Consider the following 23,993-nt stretch of genomic DNA (forward strand, 5'->3'; position numbering starts at 1 on the left):
AGGCTATTTGAGGCAGGGTGTCGAAGGCACGATATCGCAAGAGGCCCTGATAACATCCAGGCTGTGCTGTGAAGTGGGGTGGCTCCGTAGCCATGACGGGCCAGGGGAACAGCCTGGGTTTTCCACTTCGAGAATTAACAGCTAAATTATGTGAGTGAGGACTGTTGGGAGCCTGCGTTGTCCTCGCAAGTTGTGAATGGGAAGTACTACCACAAAGAATGGTGAGGTTGTACAAGACATGCAGTAGAGTAATACCACTGACACTTCTTAAGCGGTGCTTGACCAATCTATACTCTATCCTGCCCTGGATACCCCAGTCCCTTCAGAGCTCCCGAATAACAGGGAGTCCGGCTGCGCTGCATGATTTGATGCTCGTGTACTGTCAGAGATAATGGATGGGCTCCCAGCCAGAGACAGGAAGATGTAAGCCTAGTTACTACCGGATAGTTTTTCACGTTTTACTGCTTCCTGCATCTTTACTCCATTCTTTGGTAACTCTTCCCATAAAAATTGTTAATGAGGGCATGCATGCACAGCCTGGATGTATAGGCTGTGATTCTGTGACTCCTGCCTGTGTGTTTTGTTTGTTTGTTTTCTTTTGTTTTGGGTCTTCTAAGTAGGCAGGGTGTTTTAATAGCTTGCTATTATTGAGGCTTTTAAGAATATTGTACTTCATTTTCACAGACACTTCTCTTTCGTATTTTAAATCAGTATTTAACCAAGACAACTCACAGCTGGTATAAATGGGACTTGCTGGTTGAGTGGAAGCAGTGGGTGGACTGAGGACTTGGGCTCAGATATTGGTAGGATTCATCTTTTCAGAGGGACCAGACAGCTCTTTTGGGGTATTGATACTGTTTCTATAGAGGAAAAATTTTAATCTATAATCATAGTGTCTATGTCATAATTTTATTGTCATCTTGTTCCCCCAGGCGACTCTTCATGGTACTACTAAAAGTATAAAATATAACTCCAGAGGAATTTCAGACAGTTGATGTGCTGGTGCTGACGTCAGCATCTTAAGTCTAATAATGCAGTTCCTATTGCTGTTTCTTCCTCAATACTCATGCTGTTATTTTTAACCTTAGCTATGCTTACATTTTTGTTCTTTGTTAAGACAACTAGGATTTATTTTTACCTACTATTTTTTGAAGATTTATTTTGTGAGCGTGTGTGCAAGCGTACACATACACACACAGTAGATGCTAGAAGAGGGCATAAGATCCCCTGAAGTCATAGGCAATTGTAAGTGGCCCCTTGTGGGTGCTGGGAACCAAGCTTAAGTTTCTTAAGACCAGTAAGTACTCTTATTGTTGAGCCCTCCCTCCAGCCCTGAACAAGTAGAACTTGGAAGCTTTCCACCAGGGCATCCCAGCAGAGAACATCATCAGTGACAAGTGATCCATAGGCACAGCTGTCCCTATGAAGTGGGACTAGAGAGGGCATCAGTCACAGCCTTAGATCAGGTGGCAAACACCAAGTGGAGGACACAGTTTTGCCTGTGCTGATAGACCCAAGGCTGTGGATTGCTGGAGGAAAGGAGATGGTGGTGGTCTGTGCTTCTCCAACTCTAGAAAAGCAGTCCTTCAGAGTAGCAGGGAGATGGCCTTTCATCCCCTGTGGGCTGCCTCTCAGGTTCCTTGTGGAGCAGCATTTCTTATGGAGGAGAGGGAGGGTCATGCACTGTGGACCTGCCATCATAGAATCTTAGCATACTCACTGTGGATGGATGTTGAGTCTATCAGAGTAGGTACTATATTTGCAATACAACACCCAGGAAGAATCTTATAAAATCCCATGTATACTATTTGCAACTACAAGGAAGTAAAATAATCCACTATTGGTCCATTTTCACCCTAAACAGCCATTTTAAAAATGGAGCATATCTGACTTGAAAATATGTCTGTAAGTCCTAGTGCTGTCTACCAGGCCGAATGGCTTCCTCACTCTAGTGTGATCCTTTCTTTGCCTGCCCTAATGTTTGGGACAGGCCATCGGCACCTGGGGATACTAGCCTATCATCTAGCATCCGCCTGGGGCCCTAAGCCCTGCTCTCTTCATGCTCTGTCCTTGCGTGCAGCTGTGTCTTGTTGGTATTAGATGTTTAAGTAAGTGCAGCATCACTCTGTTCTGGTTTTCCATGGTCATCTCTGTTTGCTGGGGCCTTTTAGAGGAAGCTGTGTTCTTTGAAGATGAAAGATTTCCCCAGTCTCTTAATCTCTCCTGGTGGGTTTCAAACATTTTAATGCTGGTATAGAGTCTGTTCCCCGTGATTGAGATGTTTGTGAAAAGTAAAATTTGATTGTTTGCCAAATTTTAGATTGAGATTTTTGGTGCTTTATTTAAGACTTTTTATATGTTGTATTTATGTTTGAGAAAAGTTGTGTTTAATTCTTGTATAGCCGTAAGTTTTCCCATTGAATCCCAATTAATGAAAAGAGAGTCTCAATGGCACTCTGACACGTCCTGTAACATATTTGGTTACAGTTTTATCCAGCATGTAAACTAAGATGTTTTTTAAGTTAAGTGTGGAGACACATACCTGTAATCCCAGCACTTGAGAGGCAGAGGCAGGAGGATGGTTTGAGAGCTATGGGACTCTATAGCAAGATGCTGTTTCAAAATTAAATAAAATAAAAATTATCTTAAAAGGGATTTCTGTATGTATTTAGTGGATTGAAGCTTTGATTGTGCCCTAAAATATCCTGGCTGTTAACAATATTTTGTAATTTCCCGTTTGCTGTCTTTCTGTGTCATTAAGCTTTAGGGTAATTTCTCGAAAAGAATGATCCACTGACTTAAAACAATTTTTTATTTACCATGTGTGTTGGTAGGGGTCAAAGGATGACTCTCAGGAGTTATTTCTCTGCTTCCACCTCTGGGCTCCAGGGATTGAACTGAGGAAGTCAGGCTTGGAGGCAAGTGCCTTTTCCTTCTGAGCCCTCTTGCTGGCCCAGTGTCCTGCTAGTTTTACACATCTGCCTGATAGTCTGTAGCTGATGAGCTAGCTCATCACAACCGTGTGGATTTCCCTTGTCTGATGAGCGTGGGCTTTGCTGGCCTCTGTTCTTCCGAATGGTGTGAGCCTTAAGCCTGAACACTCCCCGGCACTACCCTTTGCCTCCCAGACTCACCAAAGCTGGAGTATCAGGAAGCTGTTAGCAAGAGTACCTTTCAGTACCTGGTCAGAGACCTTGAGCCCTCCACAGCATACAGCTTCTACATCAAGGCCTACACACCAAGGGGGGCCAGCTTAGCCTCTGACTCTACCCTGGCCAGCACCCTAGGTGAAGGTAAGGAGGGTGGGATGCAAAACTATAGATGATCAGTCTATTGAGCAGAGCCAGCTGTAGTTACTTGGTGCTTTTCTGTGCTTTAAGTGGTTGGTTTTTGTTTTTTGTTTTTCTTTTTGTGGAGCTGAGGATCGAACCCAGGGCCTTGTGCTTGCTAGGCAAGCGCTGTCCCACTGAGCTAAGTCCCCAGCCCTCAGTGGTTGTTCTTGAAGTTTATTGTCTATACTGAATGTAAAACTTAGGTTAGATGCTGGCTGTCTTCCTTCCCCTGGCGTAACAAGTGGGCATGCCTCCGCACTCCCACCTCATATCTTGTGGGCAGGTTTTAAATTTCACTTTTATCAAACTCAGAATTAAAGTTACTCATCTCATCATGGTGATCCATATCTAGATGTTTTCTCACTAGTTGACATCTGGTTCTCTTAGCTGTAGCTTGAGACCTCCCTTCTATGCTCACAGTGCCTGTTTTTGGGGGTCTTTTTTTTTTTTTTTTTTTGAGACAGGGTTTCTGTGTGTAGCTTTGCGTCTCTCCTGGATCTCACTCTGTAGCCCAGGCTGGCCTCGAACTCACAGAGATCCACCTGGCTCTGCCTCCCAAGTGCTGGAATTAAAGGCGTGCGCTACCACCGCCTGGTGGGCTTTGGGAGTCTGACCGGCTGCTTTCAAAGGGTCTTTTGGGAGCAGTTCTTTTTTTTTTTTTTTTTTTTAATACTTTATATCTTTATTATTTTTCCTATGAAGATGATAGAAAATATGGAAAAGAAACACAAAACTATTGATCTCTAACCATCTCTATAGTTACATTCAGAGTCATGTAACCTCTAGTGGGCTGTTTTGCTCCTTTGCTGCCACCCTGTAGACCCTGAGAGCCCCAGCTGTCAGCGCTCCTTTTTTATAATTGGGAGGAATTCTGAAGCAGTATGCTATCTATCCAGAAGCTCAACTTTGTCAGCTTTGCTCTGAATGTGGGTCTTTGCTTAATTAACTACTTATCTGTTTGTGTATTTGTTTTTAATACATGGAATATTTTAGACTCATTAACAACAAACAGAACCCCAAAAGTATAATAGCTCAGATATAATAGAAGTTTGTCTCCTTTTAAAAGTATTAAGTAACGTGTGCGCGCGCGCGCCGGTCTGCACATTGTGGGAGTAATTCTTATACTTTGGATAATCTGAGAAAGCCTGTGGTTCTCTTTTGGGTTGGGAGGGTTGAGAAAGAGTCTGCCTGTGTAGCCCAGGCTGGCCTGGAGACTTACCTGCCTTTGTCTCTCATGTACTGGAGTTGTGGGCACAGTTACACCATGTTTCTTGAGCATCTGATTTTTCTGGTGACTGGACACACCTCTGTACAGTCTGGAGTGCACTGTCCTGGACTCCCTGTTCCTCTGATTACACTGATCAGAATTGTTCTGCTTCCTGTCCTGGAGAATTTGTGTATCTCTCTTTCTTAATGTTTTCTTTTTCTGTAAAGATTCTGTAAAGTGCAGGCCTTTGCACCACGTGTTTTTCCTCTGTGTCCCAGTTAACTGTGTGGTGGCTGTCGCAGCACCCCATTGCCTCAGTGTCGCCCTCTTCAATTTCCTGTGCTGTGCCCAGTGCTTTCTTGACACCTTTATTCCCATCAGTTTCAATCGCCAGAAATTAACTTGCCAAGTGAGATTTTCTAATGACTGTAATTTTTATTTCTAGGTACTTTATTTAACTCCAAAACACAACACACAACAAACAAACAAATCCCCAGACCTCTGTGAAGACTTGGGAGTGAGGAACAGTACTCCCATTTGTATTCCAGTGCTCATTTAAACACACTTAAAATCCCAGTGTCTGAGGTCCTGAGAGCCGTAGCTCTAGCCCGCCGCTCTTGGTCATCTCTCACTCAAGGTCACAGTTCTGTTTGTGAGTTTGATCATGTGTCATATAAGCTCCCATCAGGTTGCTCTACCTCTACAGGAAGTGAGGGTGACTTGTGGGTGTGTTCCTCCAGTCACAGCATGTGTTGGGTTTTGGAAAATGCCTGGGACTGCCTACCTACGGCCTAGGGTCTCTCTCTCTCTCTCTCTCTCTCTCTCTCTCTCTCTCTCTCTCTCTCTCTCTCTCCCCACCCCCACCCCCTCTGCCTTCTTCCTTCCCTCCCTCTCACCCTTTTACATGAAACAGAGTTATTACTTCTACATAAGCAGCAAGGGGCAACAGCAGCTCTGGATTTGATGTGCACCAGTCTCTCAAGATTCAGGAAAGCTGCCAGAATCTGAGGCTGCAGCTCACTGGAAGACACTTCAGAAGGCACTGGCTTCAATTCTCAGCAGAGGGAGAGGGAGAAGAAAGAGAGGGCGTGGAAAGGAGGGGGTTGAGAGGTTGGGAGAGAATTGAAGGAGCCTGGTTGTGTGTGCCTCTTGTACTACAGCTAGAAGTAGCCAGCCCATCCAGGATTGCATTCCTCAGGTCAGGATCCAAACAGGGAAAACTTTAAAGGCTACCATATTTCCAAGGGAGAGAGGAGTAACTTAGGTTCCTCCCAAGCTAAAACACTGCATTTCCAACAAGTTCTTTTTTCTTTTAATTAAAAATAGTTAAAATGTCAATAGATCTCATCAAGCACTGACTATGAAGATAAATAAGTGGTTGTTAGAAGCAGTATCAGTGGCAAGAGCACAGTTGAGTGCACATTCCAGGGAGGACTGGTGAGCAGGAGAGAGGGAGGACTGGTGAGCAGAAGAGAGGGAGGACTGGTGAGCAGAAGAGAGGGGGGACTGGTGAGCAGAAGAGAGGGGGGACTGGTGAGCAGGAGAGGGAGGACTGGTGAGCAGGAGAGGGAGGACTGGTGAGCAGGAGAGAGGGGGACTGGTGAGCAGAAGAGAGGGAGGACTGGTGAGCAGAAGAGAGGGAGGACTGGTGAGCAGGAGAGGGAGGACTGGTGAGCAGGAGAGGGAGGACTGGTGAGCAGAAGAGAGGGAGGACTGGTGAGCAGGAGAGGGAGGACTGGTGAGCAGGAGAGAGGGAGGACTGGTGAGCAGGAGAGAGGGGGGACTGGTGAGCAGGAGAGAGGACTAGTGAGCAGAAGAGAGGGAGGACTGGTGAGCAGGAGAGGGAGGACTGGTGAGCAGGAGAGGGAGGACTGGTGAGCAGGAGAGAGGACTAGTGAGCAGGAGAGGGAGGACTGGTGAGCAGGAGAGAGGGAGGACTGGTGAGCAGGAGAGAGGGAGGACTGGTGAGCAGGAGGGAGGGACTAGTGAGCAGAAGAGAGGGAGGACTTGTGAGCAGGAGAGGGAGGACTGGTGAGCAGGAGAGAGGACTAGTGAGCAGAAGAGAGGGAGGACTGGTGAGCAGAAGAGAGGGGGGACTGGTGAGCAGGAGAGGGGGGACTGGTGAGCAGAAGAGAGGGGGACTGGTGAGCAGGAGAGGGGTGACTGGTGAGCAGGAGAGCCTGGAGCTCAGTTTTGGGTTTCCTCCTCTGCAGTTCTGGTTCCTCACTAATTCTTTTCCTCTGCTCCATCCTCATTACTTCACTGAGATGGTGAAAATGTCTGAGTTGGTGGGCTTGTAAACGTAGGGCTGGCGAGCAGTCTAGTTGTTAGAGAGTGTACTGCTTGCAGAGTACCTGAGGTTGATTCCCAATGCCCATGTTGGGAGTTCACTGCCTATAACTTGAGGGCAATCTGACCCCTCTGGTCTTTGAGGACATCACACTCATGTGCAGCCCCCCCCCCATATATATATAATTAAAAAAAAAAAAAAAAGAAAATTTAAACTTCTAATCCAGATTTTGGGAAATTTCTTCTGTGATCTCATTGAATGTATTTTATGTGCCTTTAGTTTTGATCTCACCTACTTCTTAGGTATCCTGACCTGTGTCCCAGAGCTTTCAGATGCTGTGGTCATGCCCCCCCCCCCCATGACTGTTATTCATTATTATAGCATGCAGTAGTTTTGCAAAATTCACGTTTAACTTGGACTCATGCTTGTGTTTTGATGCCTGGATTTAGCATTTCCTCCCGTTTTCCACCCCACCCTCCCTTCTGCTCGGTGTGCTTTGTTGGCGCTGCTTTCACTGTGCCTTTTCTTGTTGAGTTCTTCACTCCAGTATCAGTTGCTGTGACAAATACTCAGCCTCCCCAGAGGAGCTCCCCTGTACTTCAGTGGATAAACAACCTGTTGGTTTTAAATGCAGCACTTGATAGTGCAGAAAGGTCACGAGGCATGACATAACCCAGTATCAGAGCTTTATTAGGAGGTCGAAGAGAGCATGGCCAGGCCTGTGAAAGACAGGCGTAGAGAGAGTAGGGGAGAAGAGAGCAGAAGAGAAAGGAGGAGTCTGTGACTAGCTGTTTAAGGATTTCCCTGCACATGCGCACGTGGGCTTAGGGAGCTATGCCACACATGCGCAGACTGCACAATCATGCAGCGTACTGACGATGTAAGACCCCTTGCTTAGCTGCTGAACTGCGCATGTGCAGTCCTGTAGCTGGAGGAGTTCAGAATCCGCACGCAACCTGCTGCAATTACAGTAACCCCCAACAAAAGCTGCTTAAGGAAGGAGCGATGTTTGGGCTCTCAGTTGAGGGTGCAGCCAGTCCTGATGGGAAGGCCTGGTGGTAGGAGTGTTAGGCTCCTGGTCTCGTTGCACGTGCAGTCAGAAAGCAGATTGGTGAGTGGTGGTGCTGAGCTAGGTGGTGCTTTGAATGAGAATGACCCCGTAGGCCGGTCCGTTTGAATACTTGTCCCCAGGTGGTGGACTGGTTTGGGAAGGATGAGGAGGTGTGGTCTCATTAGAGCAGGTGTCTCACTGAGGGCAGGCTTTGAGGGCTCACAGTGTGTCGTCACAACCTCTTATTGGCATATGTAAGTTCTCAGGTGTTCTGCCCTTGTTCTACCACCATGCACTCTAACCCTCTGGAACTGTAAACCCCAACAAACTCTCTCTTCTCTACTGTGTCTTAGTCCTAGTGTTGTGTCACAGCAGGAGAAAATGGACAGGGACAGCTCACTTTCTTCTTTCTATTCAGGATCCAAGTCCATGGACTGGCACTCCAGAGACTCCTTTACCCACACGCTCCAAGGCTTCCTTTTTATGTCACTTTGACAGTCAGTGTTTACCACCTCTCCCTGCTTGCTCTGTCATGGTGGTAAACACATGACCTAAAGCAACCTGGGGAGGAATGGGATTATTTCATCTCCCGGGTTACAGTCTGTCGAGGGAAGCCAGGGTAGGAGCTGAAGCAGAGACTGTGCTGTTTACTGTCTTTTCCCCCATGGCTTGCTCAGCTTGCTTTCTTGTACCATCCAGAACCACCTGCCCAGGGGGACACCGCCCGCAGTGGGGTGGCCCTCACATGTCAGTCTAATCAAGACAGTGCTCCGCAGACTTGCCCATCCTAACTTATGATTGATTCTCATTCCCAGGCCCTCAGAGTAGCTAAGCCTTAAACCTATTCTCCCTCTTTAGATGGTCCTCAGCCACAGCCCTGAGACACGGAAATGACAAAATCCCTCTCCACTGCTGACCACTCACGAAGGAGGACTCACCATCTCACAGTGGCATCTGAGGCTTGCAAAAGCTGTGGGCAAGTCCTGTGGGTAGGCTGCCAGCCTCTTCACTAGGGCTGTCTGATTACCTTTGCCTTCTCATGCCAGGAAGTGGCAGCTGGGGTCCTGGGCTGCTTGTTCCTCTTCATTCTGCCATCCTTTTCTGGGACTCTGAGTTTCTGTGGTTCAGAATTCTGAACCATGCCAGGAAACAAACACAAATTCTAGGAAATATGCATTTATTTATATTGTGCTGGTTGGGCATGTGGGTTGTGCACACATGCCATGATATGCTGCTATTGTATTCATGCCACACAATGTGTGTGGAGGGTAGAGGACTACTTGCAGGAGTCCATTCTCTCCTACCATGTGGGTTCCAGGGATTGAACTCAGGTTGCCAAGTTTTGTAGCAGCCACTGAGCCATCTTGATACCACTCCTCGCCCTGCAAAAAAAAAAAACCTCAAACTTTTAAAGGACCCATATAAGTTAAAGACTTCTCAGAATATAAAATTGTATTTCTACAGAGGATAAAGGTGCTCTTGATGGTTCCAGTAGCAGCTGAGAGTGGTCTTTTATAGCCCAGGCTTTAATCTAGGAGCCTTGGTCTCAGTACACAGGTCTCAGTTCTGACTGACTCTGTATGCCTGCAGCTTAATTTCCTGCTCTGTGTGTAGTCCTGGAGTCTCAGGAGGGACCAGCACTGACAGCGAAGCTGTATTTAACACTTGACTCTCCTGATTAGCTTTAGTTTTTGCTCTTGGTTGTGTCCTTTGTGTCTTTTGAAAGTCAGCTGTGTGTTCAACATGTTGTCTAGTAACTTTATAGGTGGCAGGGCTTTGTACTGTTGCTAACATCAGAAATCCTAGACTCCTGCCAGTTGGTAACTAAAAGGAATTGTTAAACATACTGTAAGATAAAATTAGTTTCAATCCTTTGCATCTGTCACTGGTAGTTGGCTTAGTGGCAAAACTTCAGCTTTCAGCTGAAGATGTCCAACTGCCTAGTGGTCATTTTCACCTGGACATTTCTGGACATCTCTGGACATCCAGTCTAACCACCCTCTGAATTACTCATGTCTGTGAACACCACCTTCTGCTTAAGATACCCAGCATGATCTTTAGGGTCTAGAAACCATAGTGGCTATTTCAGAAAGAAGGGCTTTATCCAGGAACTTGGGATTCCTACATCCTAGTGGATACTGGAACAACATAGATCTTAGTCACCATGGGGAAGTAACCCCAGCCCCCTGTATCTTCATACATCACCTGAGGGTCACCATGGAACATGGTCAGTGCACACCAGGCCTTGCGCACAGCTGGCAGCAGCAGAGCAGGGCTTTCTGGGACCTGTTGTGTAGTCACAAATCTGTACTGTTCATATCTTCATCAGATAGCCAGAATGGGAGCCCTGCCTATCAGTGGATGACGGGTGTTGTTTCTGACTGTCTCCTTGTCTGGAGAATGTGGGTGGCCGGGTTTTGTTTCTTGGGATTTCTCTTCAGTTCCTTTTAGCACCCCTCTCTGTGTAGTAGCTGCTAGAGCCATGTTTGAGGCAGATCTCTAAAAGCTGAGGGAGGAGTCTCAGGCTCCAGGACTCACAGTAAGCAAAGACACGGAGCACTGTGTAGCAGAGTCTGGGCTGTGCACCTCCCATAGTCTCACCTTCTCGAGGTGATAGTGTTTACAGAGCATGAAGATTCCTCTGGGGAGTGGGTGGCTACATCTGTCTGTGCCGTGGCCAACAGAGCTGCCCACACTCAGCATGTGACACGTCCTCTTTGTGCTGTGCAGTTCCCTCTTCCAGTGAGACCAGGGTGAGATCTGTCCTTAGCCTCCCATGTACTAGGGTTGCAGATGTGCAAAACCATGTCTGGCTTGGGCTGTTTCTTGACCGGAGAAGGTGTGTGCAAAGGGCACTCACCACTTGACTTCCACACCCCAGCATCTAGCTGTGCTTATCCCATGCCGGTGTCCAGGTTTGCCCCCTGACTCTGTGGATGTCAGTGAGGTGCTGCATGCTAGAATTCAAGCATAGGGTTGGGGATTTAGCTCAGTGGTAGAGCGCTTGCCTAGCAAGCCCAAGGCCCTGGGTTCGATCCTCAGCTCAAAGGAAAAAAAAAAAAGAATTCAAGCATAACTATCAGCTTTGAAGGCCACTGGGTGGAGCCCTACTGTCAACAAGTCAGATGGTGCCTCCCAGACCTCAAAAGGCCACTGGTAGTTAGTTGGCTTAGTGGCAAAACTGCTCTACACTGCTGCAGGCCATTGGCCCTGGAAGCTTCACTGTAACCTGTGACAGTGCTGGAGGCTCCATGGGCCTACTCACCACCCCATGTACTTGTTTGCCTTAGGCATCTAAGGCTCCCCATCTCCTACCCCAAGGGCTGCTGTTTCCTAGGCAGTGTGAGGTTCCTCAGCACTCTGCTGGGTTCTGCAATCTGGTTTGGGTGGGAAGCAGATGGCAGTTTAAACAACAAAGTTCAGTGCAGAATTACGACAAGGAGGCAAGTAGCTGACTGCGTGCAGGAGACTTGGTGCTGTGCCAAGATCCCGAGGAGAAGAGACCTTGAAACAGTGCTGGCCTTGCCGAGTAGTGTAGCCCCGCCCAGAAGGACACAGGACCTGGGTCCAGGGCAGCCCAAAGCAGTGGCTGGGCATGCGGTGACCACTTTCCAAAGTCCAAGGTGGTGAAGAGGGATTGGGAGCCCCCTGGCAACCTCCAGAGGGAATGGGAACTCTGGCACAGGTACAAGGCCTTCTAGAGTGGTGTGGGCAAGAAGCGGTCCATACAGTCTCTGTAGAGAAGCTTAGGGAATGACTGAGGGCGGGTATGGAGAGGCCCACATTATAAAAGCCTTTCTCTCTGCAGTCTCCCTACAGTGTCTCTGTAGAAGTGCTTAAAGGATGCTGCCATTTGCACAGAACAGAGGGTGTTGGTGAGATTAGTACCCGAAACTGGAAGCTGGTAATAGGGTGTGGATATAGCAGCTGGAAAGGACCAAAGAGACAATACTTGAGGCTCTGAAGGCCACATGGTCCCACATTCTTCCTCCTGTCCTTTTATGCCAATCTTGACTCATGGATCACACCACAGGCAGCAGGGCAGATTTGGCCAGCACCCACCCCTTTAGTCCCTGGCCAGATTCTGTGGAGAACTCAAGGATTGATATAAGCCTGTATGTAGCAGGACAGTGAGTGTGTACCGGGCCCTGCTAGGTAATAACAGGTGGCTCTGAAGACCCTTTCAAACTAGTCTGGTGAAAACTAAGGGTTACATCAATCTCGAGAGTAGATCTTGGCTACACTGTTTTGATATAGCAGTGGCACACTGGACAGCACCCCTGCTCGAGAGTCTGGCCATGTGCAGCTTTCTCTACCAACTTTATGCTTAGGTCAACAGTTCTGCCAGGCTGGGGAAAAAGGCAGCAGCCAGGGTCAGAATTCATGGAGACCTTGCTCTGTGCCATCCATGATGTATTATTGCCTTTGGCTGACTTTTTCTAAACTCCTTGGGGCTTTCCTGTCCCCGCTAGCATGACTGGCTCTTCTGCATACCGTGGGTGGGATGTTGCTAGGGAGAAAGGATTGGTCCTGCCATTGTCAAGGCCATCTTTTCTGATGCACACTCAGGAATTAGGGAAGTATGTGCAGGTTGAACAGATAGTCCCTAAGCCTTCTGTGAGCTGAATTTAAGATACAGCCCCATAGGAGCATGGGCTTGTGTGTCGAGTCTGTAGGAATGGTCGCGTTCATGGTCTTAGAGTCAGTGCTTACAGGTCTAGCTACTTCCTGTCTTTGAGAGGACTAGGGCCCTCCTGAGACTGAGGTCTTGATCTGTGACCTGGCTCAGGTGAAGAACGGAGCAAAAGGCCATGACTGTTCCCTGGTCACTCAGTTCAGTGCTCTACTGGGACCTGCAGTGAGTATCTAGGTGCTCAAGTACCCCAGAGCTGTTGACAACACCCCTTGTATCTCTGTCACACCCCCTTCTCAGCTGATCTTTCCACTGTGAACAGGAACCTATGCACTTGCCACCTGCACAGAAACTTTAAGAGTTGCCTGTGCCCTGTTCCATCTGCCTGGAGAGGGACAGTAAGAGCCAAGCAAAGGGATGGACCCGATGCCATGCTCCCTGACCCCTCACCACAGTCAGTCCGTGTATCCCGCATACTCACTGTGCATTCTGCACATGGCCACATCTCTGAAGCACCGTGGAAGCCACTGAAGAAGGTATTTTTAGTCTCAGGTGCCAAGGCACTCATTGTACACCCTGAGCTATGCCTGTGTCAGGTGATTGCCTCGGCTGGATTCCGTCTCACTCACCTGCCCGGCCTGCACCAGATGCTGAGATGGCTGTAGTCTCTAAAAATAGCCCTTAGACTCTGAGTATGCTCATTATGCAGCAGCCCACGGAAGCATCCTCCTCCTCCAGCTGGGGATCACACCACGTCCCCCAGCCAGGGCATTGTTAGCCCTTTAGCAAGCTGGCTGCAGCTGCCATTCAGCCCACAAAGGCTCTAATCCCCTTTGAATTCCTCTAAGCCTTTTGACTCTAATCCTTACAGCAAGCAGCACACTCCACGGTACGGTTGGCGCCTCAAGTATGCCTCTTCCATTCATTTTGCCCTGATTATCTTTTTATCTCATTAAGTGCTTTTAGCTCTTGTGTTTCATACAAAAAAAAAAAAAAAAAAAAAAGTTAGAAGCATCAAATTGGCCTTAAAGACATAACTGAGTATTTTCTCTTTCAAAGGAGTGGTTCTTTTGAGGCAAGAGGCTCTGTTTTATTCCTGATGCTGGTACTGTCATGAGCCCCATGGACCTGGAAGAGTCAGTTACCTTCATCCAGCCTCAGTTTCCTCATTGCTACAATGGAGAGGCCAGGTTATTGAGTAACAGTTCAGTTCCTTTCTAGCTTAGCTGTCTTGTGGCTCTCTGACTCTGTGTCAGCATGGACAGGGGTGGTATATAAAGTGGTGCCATGATTTGCTTGTATACAGAGGCTGTGCCTGGTGCCCTGGTTTAGCTGTATACAGAGGCTGTGCCTGGTGCCCTGGCTTAGCTGGATGCAGAGGCTGTGCCTGGTGCCCTGGCTTAGCTGTATACAGAGGCTGTGCCTGGTGCCCTGGCTTAGCTGTATGCAGAGGCTGTGCCTGGTGCCCTGGCTTAGCTGTATGCAGAGGCTGTGCCTGGTGCCCTGGCTTAGCTGTATACAGAGGCTGTGCCTGGTGCCCTGGCTTAGCTGTATGCAGAGGCTGTGCCTGGTGCCCTGGCTTAGCTGAATACAGAGGCTGTGCCTGGTGCTCTGGCTTAGCTGTATGCAGAGGCTGTGCCTGGTGCCCTGGCTTAGCTGAATGCAGAGCTGTGCCTGGTGCCCTGGCTTAGCTGTATACAGAGGCTGTGCCTGGTGCCCTGGCTTAGCTGTATGCAGAGCTGTGCCTGGTGTGCTGTCTTGGTTGCATACAGATCTTGTCTCTTGTGCCATGCCACGGGCTTTGTTTTATACAGGGTTTGTGCCTGGTGCCCTCTATAGGCTCCTAGTCATGGTAATACTAATCTTGCCCAGGTGGTTATATCATAGGATCTTATTTCAGGCAAGTGTTACAATAGAGATGAAAGCCGAATGCCTCCCTGGTTATTAGAGCTCGTTGCTTCTGAAGGTGGGCTTTTCTCCTTGAAAGTCCCTCTGCTTCTTTGATATCCACTGGATGTGCACTGACTGCTCTGCTGAGATGCATGCAGCTATGGAAATCTTCAGTTACAGAACCAATTTGTGTGTCTCCATGGCATACCTCCTGTGTTTCTTGCTTAGCTCTGTTTACCTTGAATTTCATTGGTTTCTGTGGAAGTAAGAGTTTCTGGTAGTGCCTACCGTATTCCTTGCACTGACACCACCGTTCTTGTTAAGCTGGTTTTATCTCTAGGGCCATGGTGCTGGCAGTCCCTGCCTGAGTGAGACACCTGCAGTTTCTGGTCTCCCTAGTGCATTCTTGTGTTAACATCTTTTTGTGGGTAATTTTAGACATTCTTGAACCCATTAAAATTTCAGTGTAAGCTTTGGAACAGAAATTGTAATCTTTCAGAAATCAAATAAATTTACATATACTTGACAGTCCTTTTTGCTTTTTACTTATCAACTTTCAGAATAATGTATTGATTTGTAACATTGTTTCCTTTCAATTTTTTGATTATAATTACATCATTTCTCCCTTCAACCCTCCCATACACCCCCTCATTGCTCTTTCAAATTTATGCCTCTTTTTTTAATTGTTGTTATATGAATATATGTGTATACATATATCCTAAGCACTCTCTGCTCAGTCTGTATGTACAGCATTATTCCTGTGGATGTTTTCAGGGCTGACAGTTTGGTACTAGAACTGATACATGTGCTGATTTGCAGCCTTTTACGAAGTGTCTGGTAAGGTTTGCTTGTGTCCACTGTACAAGCAAATTGGTCAGTCCTGGGATGGGCACTTGTGTTGCCCTCCGCCCTAGGCATCCTCCAGCAGTCTCAGCGAACTGTTTTGCTGTTTATGTTCATCTGGAGCAGGGTTGCTGAACCTTTCCACTCACCCCCCCCCTTTTTTTTTTCCTTCTTTGAGACAGGGTTTCTCTGTGTAACAGCCCTGGCTATTCTGAAACTCACTCTGTAGCCCAGGCTGGCCTTGAACTCACAGAGATCTGCCTACCTCTGCCTCCTGAGTGCTGGGATTAAAGGCGTGCGCCACCACTGTTAGTTATTTGGCGCTCTTACCTCTCAAGGAAACTCCCGAAACACGACAGATCCACAGAAGAGCTTTTATTGAGGTAGTAGGATAGGAAGAGACAGACGTGACAGGCCTGTGGGAAACACACATGGTCAAGAGAAAGGAGAGAGAAGAGACCTGTGCAAAATGGTGCCGGCTTTTTAAAGAGTGGGCCGCGCATGTGTATAGGAACACATGTGGCTACTCACGCATGCGCATAGATTACATGGCTGTGCATGCTTTACGCAACCATGCAAAGCTACAGAGTCCTAGTCACACGAGATGTTTTGACCCGGAAATGGCTATTTTGAACCGGAAATAACTAGGCGGGAGTGTCTAGGTCCGCCGGGCAAGCCCAACTGTGTGGGCATTTGTGACTTCATATCAACCACTGCGTGGTGACACCCCTATTTTTGCCTAAGAAATATTTCTGCAACCCTAAATATATGAAATAGTTATGCATATCAAACATTTCAGTTCATAAATCTATTTTAAAAACAACTCTTTGGGGTACATATATCTTAGTATTTACTACAGGTGGAAGGAAGTTCATGCACAAGATGGATGTGCATATGCTCACACAGGGAATTGGCTCTCAGCCAACACTGCAGGATGTGGGGCATCTTCAGCCTTCAGAGTTGACCAGTGATTGGTTTCATGATTATCATGACCAGTACTGAGATTAACAGCTTTGAAAAAGTACACAATATAAAACAGCAGCAGTATATTTAAGGTTTTAAAAACTGTTGAAAATCCTATCCTAACCCCAAGACAACATTCATTGAGTGATTTTTCTCTAAAAAACAAAAACAAAAACAAAAACAAAACCTCAATTTATTTGTGTGTGTGTATGTGTGTCTGTCTATCTGTCTGTCTAGTATATGTGTATGTATATGTATATTGTGTGTGTACCTTTGGAGGCCAGAAGAAGGTGTCAGATTCCTGGGAGCTGGGAGTGGTTGTGAGTTTATGTGGGTGCTGGATACCAAACCAAGTCCTCTGCAAGAGCAGCAAATGCTCTTGTCTGCTGAGCTGTCTGTCCAGACCCTGTGAGAATGATTTGAGTTGAGACTCAGCTACCAACTCAAGCAACAGTTTTCAAAGTCAAGCAATGCAAGATACATGCTGAGGGATGAGAGTAAAAAATATTAAAGTCTTTGCTTTCCTATGACAGTCTGGAGAAAAGAGATGGAAATGGAAAATACAATCAGTGAGGTAACCTGGCTTAGAAAGGAAATATCACATTATCGCGCATGCATATCCTAGGTTATAGTTTTTTAAAATCGTTTTATTTATTGTGCGTGTGAAAGTGTGAATGTGGGTGCATGTGAACTACAGCATTCTGGTGGAAGTCAGAAGGAACTCCCCAGAGCTTGTTTTGTCCTTTCACTGTGGGTTTTGTGGGTCAAAATTGAAACTGTGGGCCTATAAGCTAATAAATTTCCTGCTGAGACGTCTCACTGACCCTTTCTCTGATTTCTTTTCTTTGCATCTCCTCTGCTGTCTTGGAGCTAGCTCTGTGGACCAGGCTGGCCTCAAACTCAGAGATCAGTCTGCTCTGCCTCCTGAGTGCTGAGATTAAGGGTGTGGGCTTCCACACTCAGTCCCCTTACTTGTCATATATCTGTGTCCCGTGAGTGTGCAGAGAGGCCAGGGCACTACTAAAGTGCCCACGAGAAATGGAGAACAAGGCTGTAGGGGATCGAGGGCACTCAGTGGGACGTGTGCTGGGAAGTGAGTTGGGACTGGGTGGAGGGTTGTGGGTGGCCGCCAGGGTAGGCAGATGCTGACTGATGAGACTTTGGATGGGCGTGGCCAATACCGTGCTGGGAGAGACAGAGGAGCAGTTCTGCATTACCGCTTTGCCAGCATCAGGGCAGAGAGGTGGTGGTGAGCCAGGGGCTGGAGAGGGTGGGGGTTAATGGGGAGTGTTGGTCTAAAGACACACATTTCACTAGAGGAATAGGTTCACGGTTCCAGAAGTCTATTGTTTACCTGAAAATTGGTGAGGGAGTAGATTTTAGATGTGATAGGTAATGCTTGTATTCACATAGTTCCATTTTGTCATCCCAGTGCTTATACAATTCAGAATGTAGTGTTATCTGTCATAAATACACGCAGTTTCTGATAACTAAAAACGAAGTCCCTGCACTGTCCCTGCCACTTGCTGGGGCACAGTGCTGTTTGGTGCTTAGAGCTAAAGCCATGCTGGGTTTCCCGCTGCAGAGTCTGGCAGTCTTTGGAGAGGTGCTGTGAGGAGGATGTGGCTCCAGTGATTCTGGGTCAGTCTGCATACTCAGTAGTTCAGCGGCTTCCTGTTCAGATTCTGTTTGTGTGAAGGTGCCCGGGCATCGAGCACTGACTGCCTCAGAGCTCGGGGGAAACTCATGCCTGGAGTAGGTGTCGCTTACAGCAAGAACGAACATTGCTCTTTGAGGGCTGATGGGGTTTGGAACGGCCGCCTGTCACCAGGTGGATGTTAGTCCTTTCTTTGGTGTATCCTTTTCTTTTTAGTCTATGGACGATCAGCCAGACCACTGGCCATGCTCTTGCATGTGTGCTGTCTCTGCTTCCGTGGCTTGAGGACAGAACGGTATTTAAAGTCCTGTCAGAAGTGCCAGGCTCTGACTCTGGATGGCTGCATCTCCTGTCCCTGGCTGAGGCCTTCAGCACTCTTCTCCTGCCTGCTCAGTGTGATGTCCTGTGGGAGTTGCCCGCCAGCCTCGGGTTATCCCAATGGGCGTGGGGAAGCAGACACAATCCTATGGAAGACTGTGCTCTGCTTTCCACTGTCTGTGTGTGCATCCAGTTTTTAGCCTCCCTTTTGTTTCTCTGGGAGGGAGTAGGCTAATATCTCTACCACCCTCTGGCAGTATGGTGGAGGGGGCAGTTTCAGAAGCTTCTGTGAGTGCACAGGCCACAGTCGGAACATGGACGTCCCCTAAACTACCTTTCCTGCTAGTCTCATTGTATATGTATAGACCGTGGAGATGACACAGAGTGGCACACCCCGGAGGACCTTCTGTAAGTTAAGTCCAGGGCTTTACTGGGCACTTGGTCCCCAAATATCTCCATGAAGACATGATGTCTGGGATCTCCAGGTGGTAGTATGAGCACACACCTGGCTAGGCAGGCCTTGCCGTTTGTTACTCTTTGTCCAGTGATCAAGCACTTGGGCAAATGGCAGCAGGTGCTTCTTGGGTGTGGACTGGAGTGACTGTTACAGTGTGAACTTGTCCTAGGGCTGCAGGCCCCTCACCCCTGGGCTGCTGTCTCTACAGTCAGTGGGGGCCAGGTTTGAAACAGGCTCAGCTGGGCCTGCGTAAAGACTGCCTTCTACCAGCTTCCTGTTCACTGACTCTTGCTGTTTCCAGTGTATCTCCACACACACATCTGTGCATTCATATTAGGCAGTTGGATACATGTCTGTGTCCCTGAGTGTGCCACCTTATTTCCATCCTCTCTGCTCTCTTCCAGTCCAGCACTGTGCTCATGACTTCGGCTGCAGCAGGCCACACATGGTCACTGGGTGGGGGTGGGGGCCAGACTTAACTGCCGGAGTTGGAAGCTGCCACAGAGCTTGAGGAGGCTCTTTAATATGGGGACTGTTGGGTCATCTGGTGTTTTGGAAGTGTGTGTACTATTTTCATGCCCTTCAAGCCATGGGCGATCTGGTTCTTTGACTATTCACACACTCAAAGTTGTCGTTTTTGGATTAGGCATTTGACACCCGCTGAGTGTGGTGTGTCTCCCTTCAATTTTACTTTGCATTTCTCTAATTACTGAAGGTGTTGAGCATCATTCCGTTTATATTTTCATTGCTGCAGTGTCTCATTAGTCTGCTACCCATTTTAAAAACCGTGCTATTTGTTTTATTATCAAGTTGAAAGGCTCTTTATAACTTCTGGACACAGCCCTTACTTAATGATTATATGTCTTATATTGTTTCCTCCTAATTTTGCTTAATTTTTTTTTTTTTTTTTTTTTTTTTTTTTTTTTTTTTTTTTTTTTTGGTTTTTCGAGACAGGGTTTCTCTGTGTAGCTTTGGAGCCTGTCCTGGATCTCACTCTGTAGACCAGGCTGGCCTTGAACTCACAGAGATCCACCTGGCTCTGCCCCCCCGAGTGCTGGGATCAAAGGCGTGTGCCACCGCTGCCGGCTTGTTTCATTTTTTAATAGAGCTGTGTTTTATTTTGATGAAGCCCAGACAATAGTGTGTTCCAGTGAGCAGATGTTAATTTTAATGTTGCTTGTTGTCCGCCTTTTCCCAGCTTGCCTCTGCTGTTGAAGAACTGCTGGCCTCAGGTTGTGAGGTGTTGAGTGTACACCTGGAGGACTCTGTGTCTGGTTCATCTTACGCTTTCTCTTCAGTGGTCATCTACACTTGATGTTGGAGAGTGTTGTGGGGAGGGTGAAAGTTGCCTTTTCCAGATGGACACAAAACTGACCCAGCATAGTTTGTTGAAAGGCATTTGTCCATTCTCATGCTGTGGAATTTTTGTTGAACATCTTGACAAGGGCCCCTTTGTGGACCCTTCTGCTCTGGACCACTTGCCTGTCTGTACTCACAGAAAACTGACATCTGGCTTGTTAATCATCTCAGTTTGTTTTTCTTTCTCAAGACTGTTGGGTATCTGGGGTGTGCACATTCTCATGCAGGCTTCTGATTTCCAACCCCATGAATTCTTCACAGTGGTGAGTAAGCTTCCCATTCATGAATATGACGTGTCTCACCATTTGTTTACTTCTCTGAGTTTTTTTCTTGCAGGTGTTAATTTGTTTAAATACACACGCACGCATACACACATACGCATGTGCCCACTCACACTTGCATATTATTTGGTATTAAACTTTTTAATGCCTTTAAAAAGGGTTTTATTGGGGATGGAGAGATGACTCAGAAGTTAAGAGCACTGCTTGCTCTTCCAAAGGCCCTGAGTTCAATTCTCAGCAACCACATGGTGGCTCACAACCATCTGTAATGAGATCTGGCGCCCTCTTCTGGCATGCAGGGATATGTGCAGACAGAACACTATACATAATAAATAAATAAATCTAAAAAAAGGGTTTTTTTTATTATTTTTAATTATGTGTATGTGTGTGTGACTGTGTGTGAGTGTGTGCACGTGACTGTAGGCTAGAGGTACAGGTGGTTATGAGCTGCCTGGCATGGGTTCTGGGATCTGAGGTTCTCTGGAAGAGCGCTATGCTACTTTTAACCACTGAGCCATCTCTCCAGCCTGCAGTGCCTTCTGTCTTGTCTGATGATAAGTGGATAGCTGCCGAGTTTCGTACCGCTGTTCAGCCGCTTTGCTCCTGATAGCGTGGTGCAGATGCATGTACACTTTCCAGCTAGCAGCGGCTGCGTGGTTTCTTCTCTTCCTGCTCTTCACTTTTAGTTCTCTTGCCGCACAGATGAAGCGGCTCTCCTTCTAGCACAGCGTGAAGTGGCCTTGGCAGTGAAGCTGCGTCCCTCCCTCAGAGGCAGCCTCACACTTCATCCACAACGCTTACATCTGCTGTAGGACTTTTGCTTCCACCTCCCTGTCTCCCCTCCTCTCCCTCCCTCCCTCCCCTCGGAGTAAATTTTCTTGTCTTTCTAGTCTTCTGAGTGTTACCAAAGCCCAGATTGAATTGTATTGGGTGTTTCTGTAGTTTTGGTGGTCATACTTTCTTTGGTTTGTTAATGTGATGAATTAGATTGCTTAATCTGGAATCAGCCTCATTTCCTTGTTTCATTATGTCATTCATCCACTGATTTATGTGTGTTGGTGACATACTTGCAACGGAGTGCATCTGGAGGTCAGAGGCCAGCTTTCAGGAGCTGATTCTTTCCTTCCACTCCTTGGGTTCTAAGGACTGAACTCAGGTCCTCAGACTTGGAAGCAAGTGCCTTTCCCCATTAAATTGTCTTACTGGCCCAACCTTATTATCCTTGCAACATATTATCATTTTTGCATCTGTATTATTGAGAATGATGCCACATGGTATCTTGAAATTTCTTCTAGATTCTTGTTATCAAGCAGCTCTCCTACCTCCCTCCTTCCCTCCACTGTCCTTCCCTCCTCTCTCCTTTCTCCTCATTTTGAGACAGGATCTCATTATGTAGCACAGCAAATTTTGAACTTTTCAATCTTCCTCCTCCTGCTTTGTAAGTGCTAGGGTTATAAGCAGGAACTATGACACCTGCTATCTTGCCCTTTGTTTAGAAGCTTAGAAAGATTTGTGATGTAATCAGCTGAGCTTAGTGGTTTTTGTCTAAGAATTAATTTTCTATTCACTCCTTTACTTACTTATTTTGTGTGTGTGTGTGTGTGTGTGTGTGTGTGTGTGTGTGTAGGTGAGAGGACAACGGGCAGGAACCGAGTCTCCTCTTCTGCTCTGTGAGTCCCAGGGACTGAATTCAGGCCTCAGGCTTGATGGCCAGTGTCTTTACCCAACTGAGCCTTCTCCCCAGGCCTTAAGTAGATCTTTGTCTAGTCAGAAAGTTTTTCTTTTATCAGTTCTGTTAAGTGTTGGTCTCTCTACAAATTTATCATCTCATCTGAATTCTGAGCATCTTTAATATGAATCTGTAACATCTCCACGTGATGCTTCATTGTGTTTCATCTGCTGTGATGTCACCTTTCCCTGCAGATGCTGACAGCCTGTACCACCCTTTGTTGCTGCTCTAGGTACAAATAGCTGGCCTTGCTCTTCTCCTTTGAGTTTTGCGTGTGTTTGCTTGTTTGTGCCAAGACAGACATTTCTGTATAGCCCAGACTGACCTTAAGCTGGAGGTGTTTCTGCCTCAGCCTCCTCAGTGCAGGGGTTGCTGGCTGGGCCACTGTGCCTGCCCTTTTCTACCTGACCTGTTCTCCTGTTTGCCTAGCTTCTGTAGGCAGCCAGTGCTGCCAGCCCCAAGATCTGCGAGTGATGTAAGCATACCTGCTCTAAGCTTCCCCACCGCTGCCTCCAGTCAGCTTCCTTGTCTGCAAAGTCATTTGGCATTGAGCCATTTGCTTTCCATCTGCTGTGTGTCTGTCCATGTGGGCTTATGTCTTTAAAGCCAGATAGGAGAAAACACAGAAAAAAGAGTAAGAGTAAAGAAAAGAAGAGAAAACAGAGACAAAGGGTCCTTTTTGTTGTATTCAGAGTGGTGTGGTGATTGAAGCAAGCGTGTGTTCTCTAACAGCATGCTCGCAAACGCTCTTCAGTTGCTTTCTCTTGTGGGTTGGCTAACAATGCAGGTGAACAGAGAGGAAGGTCACCCAGTAAGCAGTGGCTGGCTAGCTGGTATGAGCTTGGAAGGAAGAGAGCTTATCAGAAGTGCAAACTTTTACACCATGAGCTCCTTTTCAGTACTCACGGAGAGTTACATGATGTGACCAAGGATTCTGGTGAGCAGCCAGGGTGGGACAGATGATCACAATATCTGCTTTCACACCAGGGACCTGACCTTGGTGATTCCCACAGAGCAGCTGCTTGGACATCTCAGGGCCCTGTCCCCATGATACCACAGAGTATACGCTTTTACACTAGGGTAATTTTAAGGCCAGAGGATGCTGTTTAGCACATTTGCAATTTAAAACTAAATGGCAGCTGTGAGTGGTGCTGCTGTAACCCCAGTACCTGGGAGGTGGAACCTGGAAGATAAGGAATTCAAAGCTATTCTTGGCTACCTAGGTAGTTCAAAGCCTACCTGGGCCCCATGAGACTCAGAAACAGAAACAATGAAACCCAAACCAAACTAAAACTACATGGAAAGCAAATTTTAAAAGTATATCTCAGATTCTAATATACACTCTTATTTTCAAACACTTTCCCTACTAAGATACTTTCTGGAGTGCCTGAGACCTGTGCTGGCCCATGCCTGGAGGGCTGTGGATCCTCTTTTTCTGTGTCCACACTTTTCAGAGTGCTCTCAGAACACCCGGATTCTGGAGTGTCTATAGAATACCAGGTGTCCAGGCTCTGAGAATGGCACTAAGCCACCTGCAGTGGGAGCTGGGTAGATAGATGGGTTGTTTGCACAGAGGGCGCTCTGCAGGTGCCCTTGGGTCCTGGCTGTACCCCCTCAAATGCAAGTGTTTCATGAGGAGTACATGTGGATTTCATCTTGTAGCACTTCTAAGTGGCCCTGCACTCTGGACCCCGACACAAACCATTTCAGACAAACCAAGGAAGAGCATTGACAAATTAAGAGCATCTTAGTGTTCGACATCTGCTTATGATCCCATGAAGCTGTGACTAGAGACCCCAAGCATGGGCCTGGCAGTTACAGCAGTATCCCCATCTTGTTCTTTTCTTTAAAAGCACAGTCAAAGAGCAGGGTGGAACTGAGTTCGAGGAGATTAAATTCTCTAAAGCACAATGATGGTTTATAAGTCAGGGGTCGTGGGCTGCCTGTTGCTGATGCAGGCTGTGCCTTGCTCGGCTGCCTGCA

General features: G+C 47.2%; 1 protein-coding gene across 1 annotated transcript in view; it reads left to right on the forward strand.

The window, feature by feature from the left end:
* Nucleotides 1-23,993, forward strand: part of Eipr1 (EARP complex and GARP complex interacting protein 1) — a 123,332-nt gene that overhangs the window by 60,271 nt on the left and 39,068 nt on the right. The gene's annotated exons all lie outside the window — the stretch shown is intronic.

Source organism: Onychomys torridus, chromosome 21 (assembly GCF_903995425.1).
Source record: "Onychomys torridus chromosome 21, mOncTor1.1, whole genome shotgun sequence".
Lineage (NCBI taxonomy): Eukaryota > Metazoa > Chordata > Mammalia > Rodentia > Cricetidae > Onychomys > Onychomys torridus.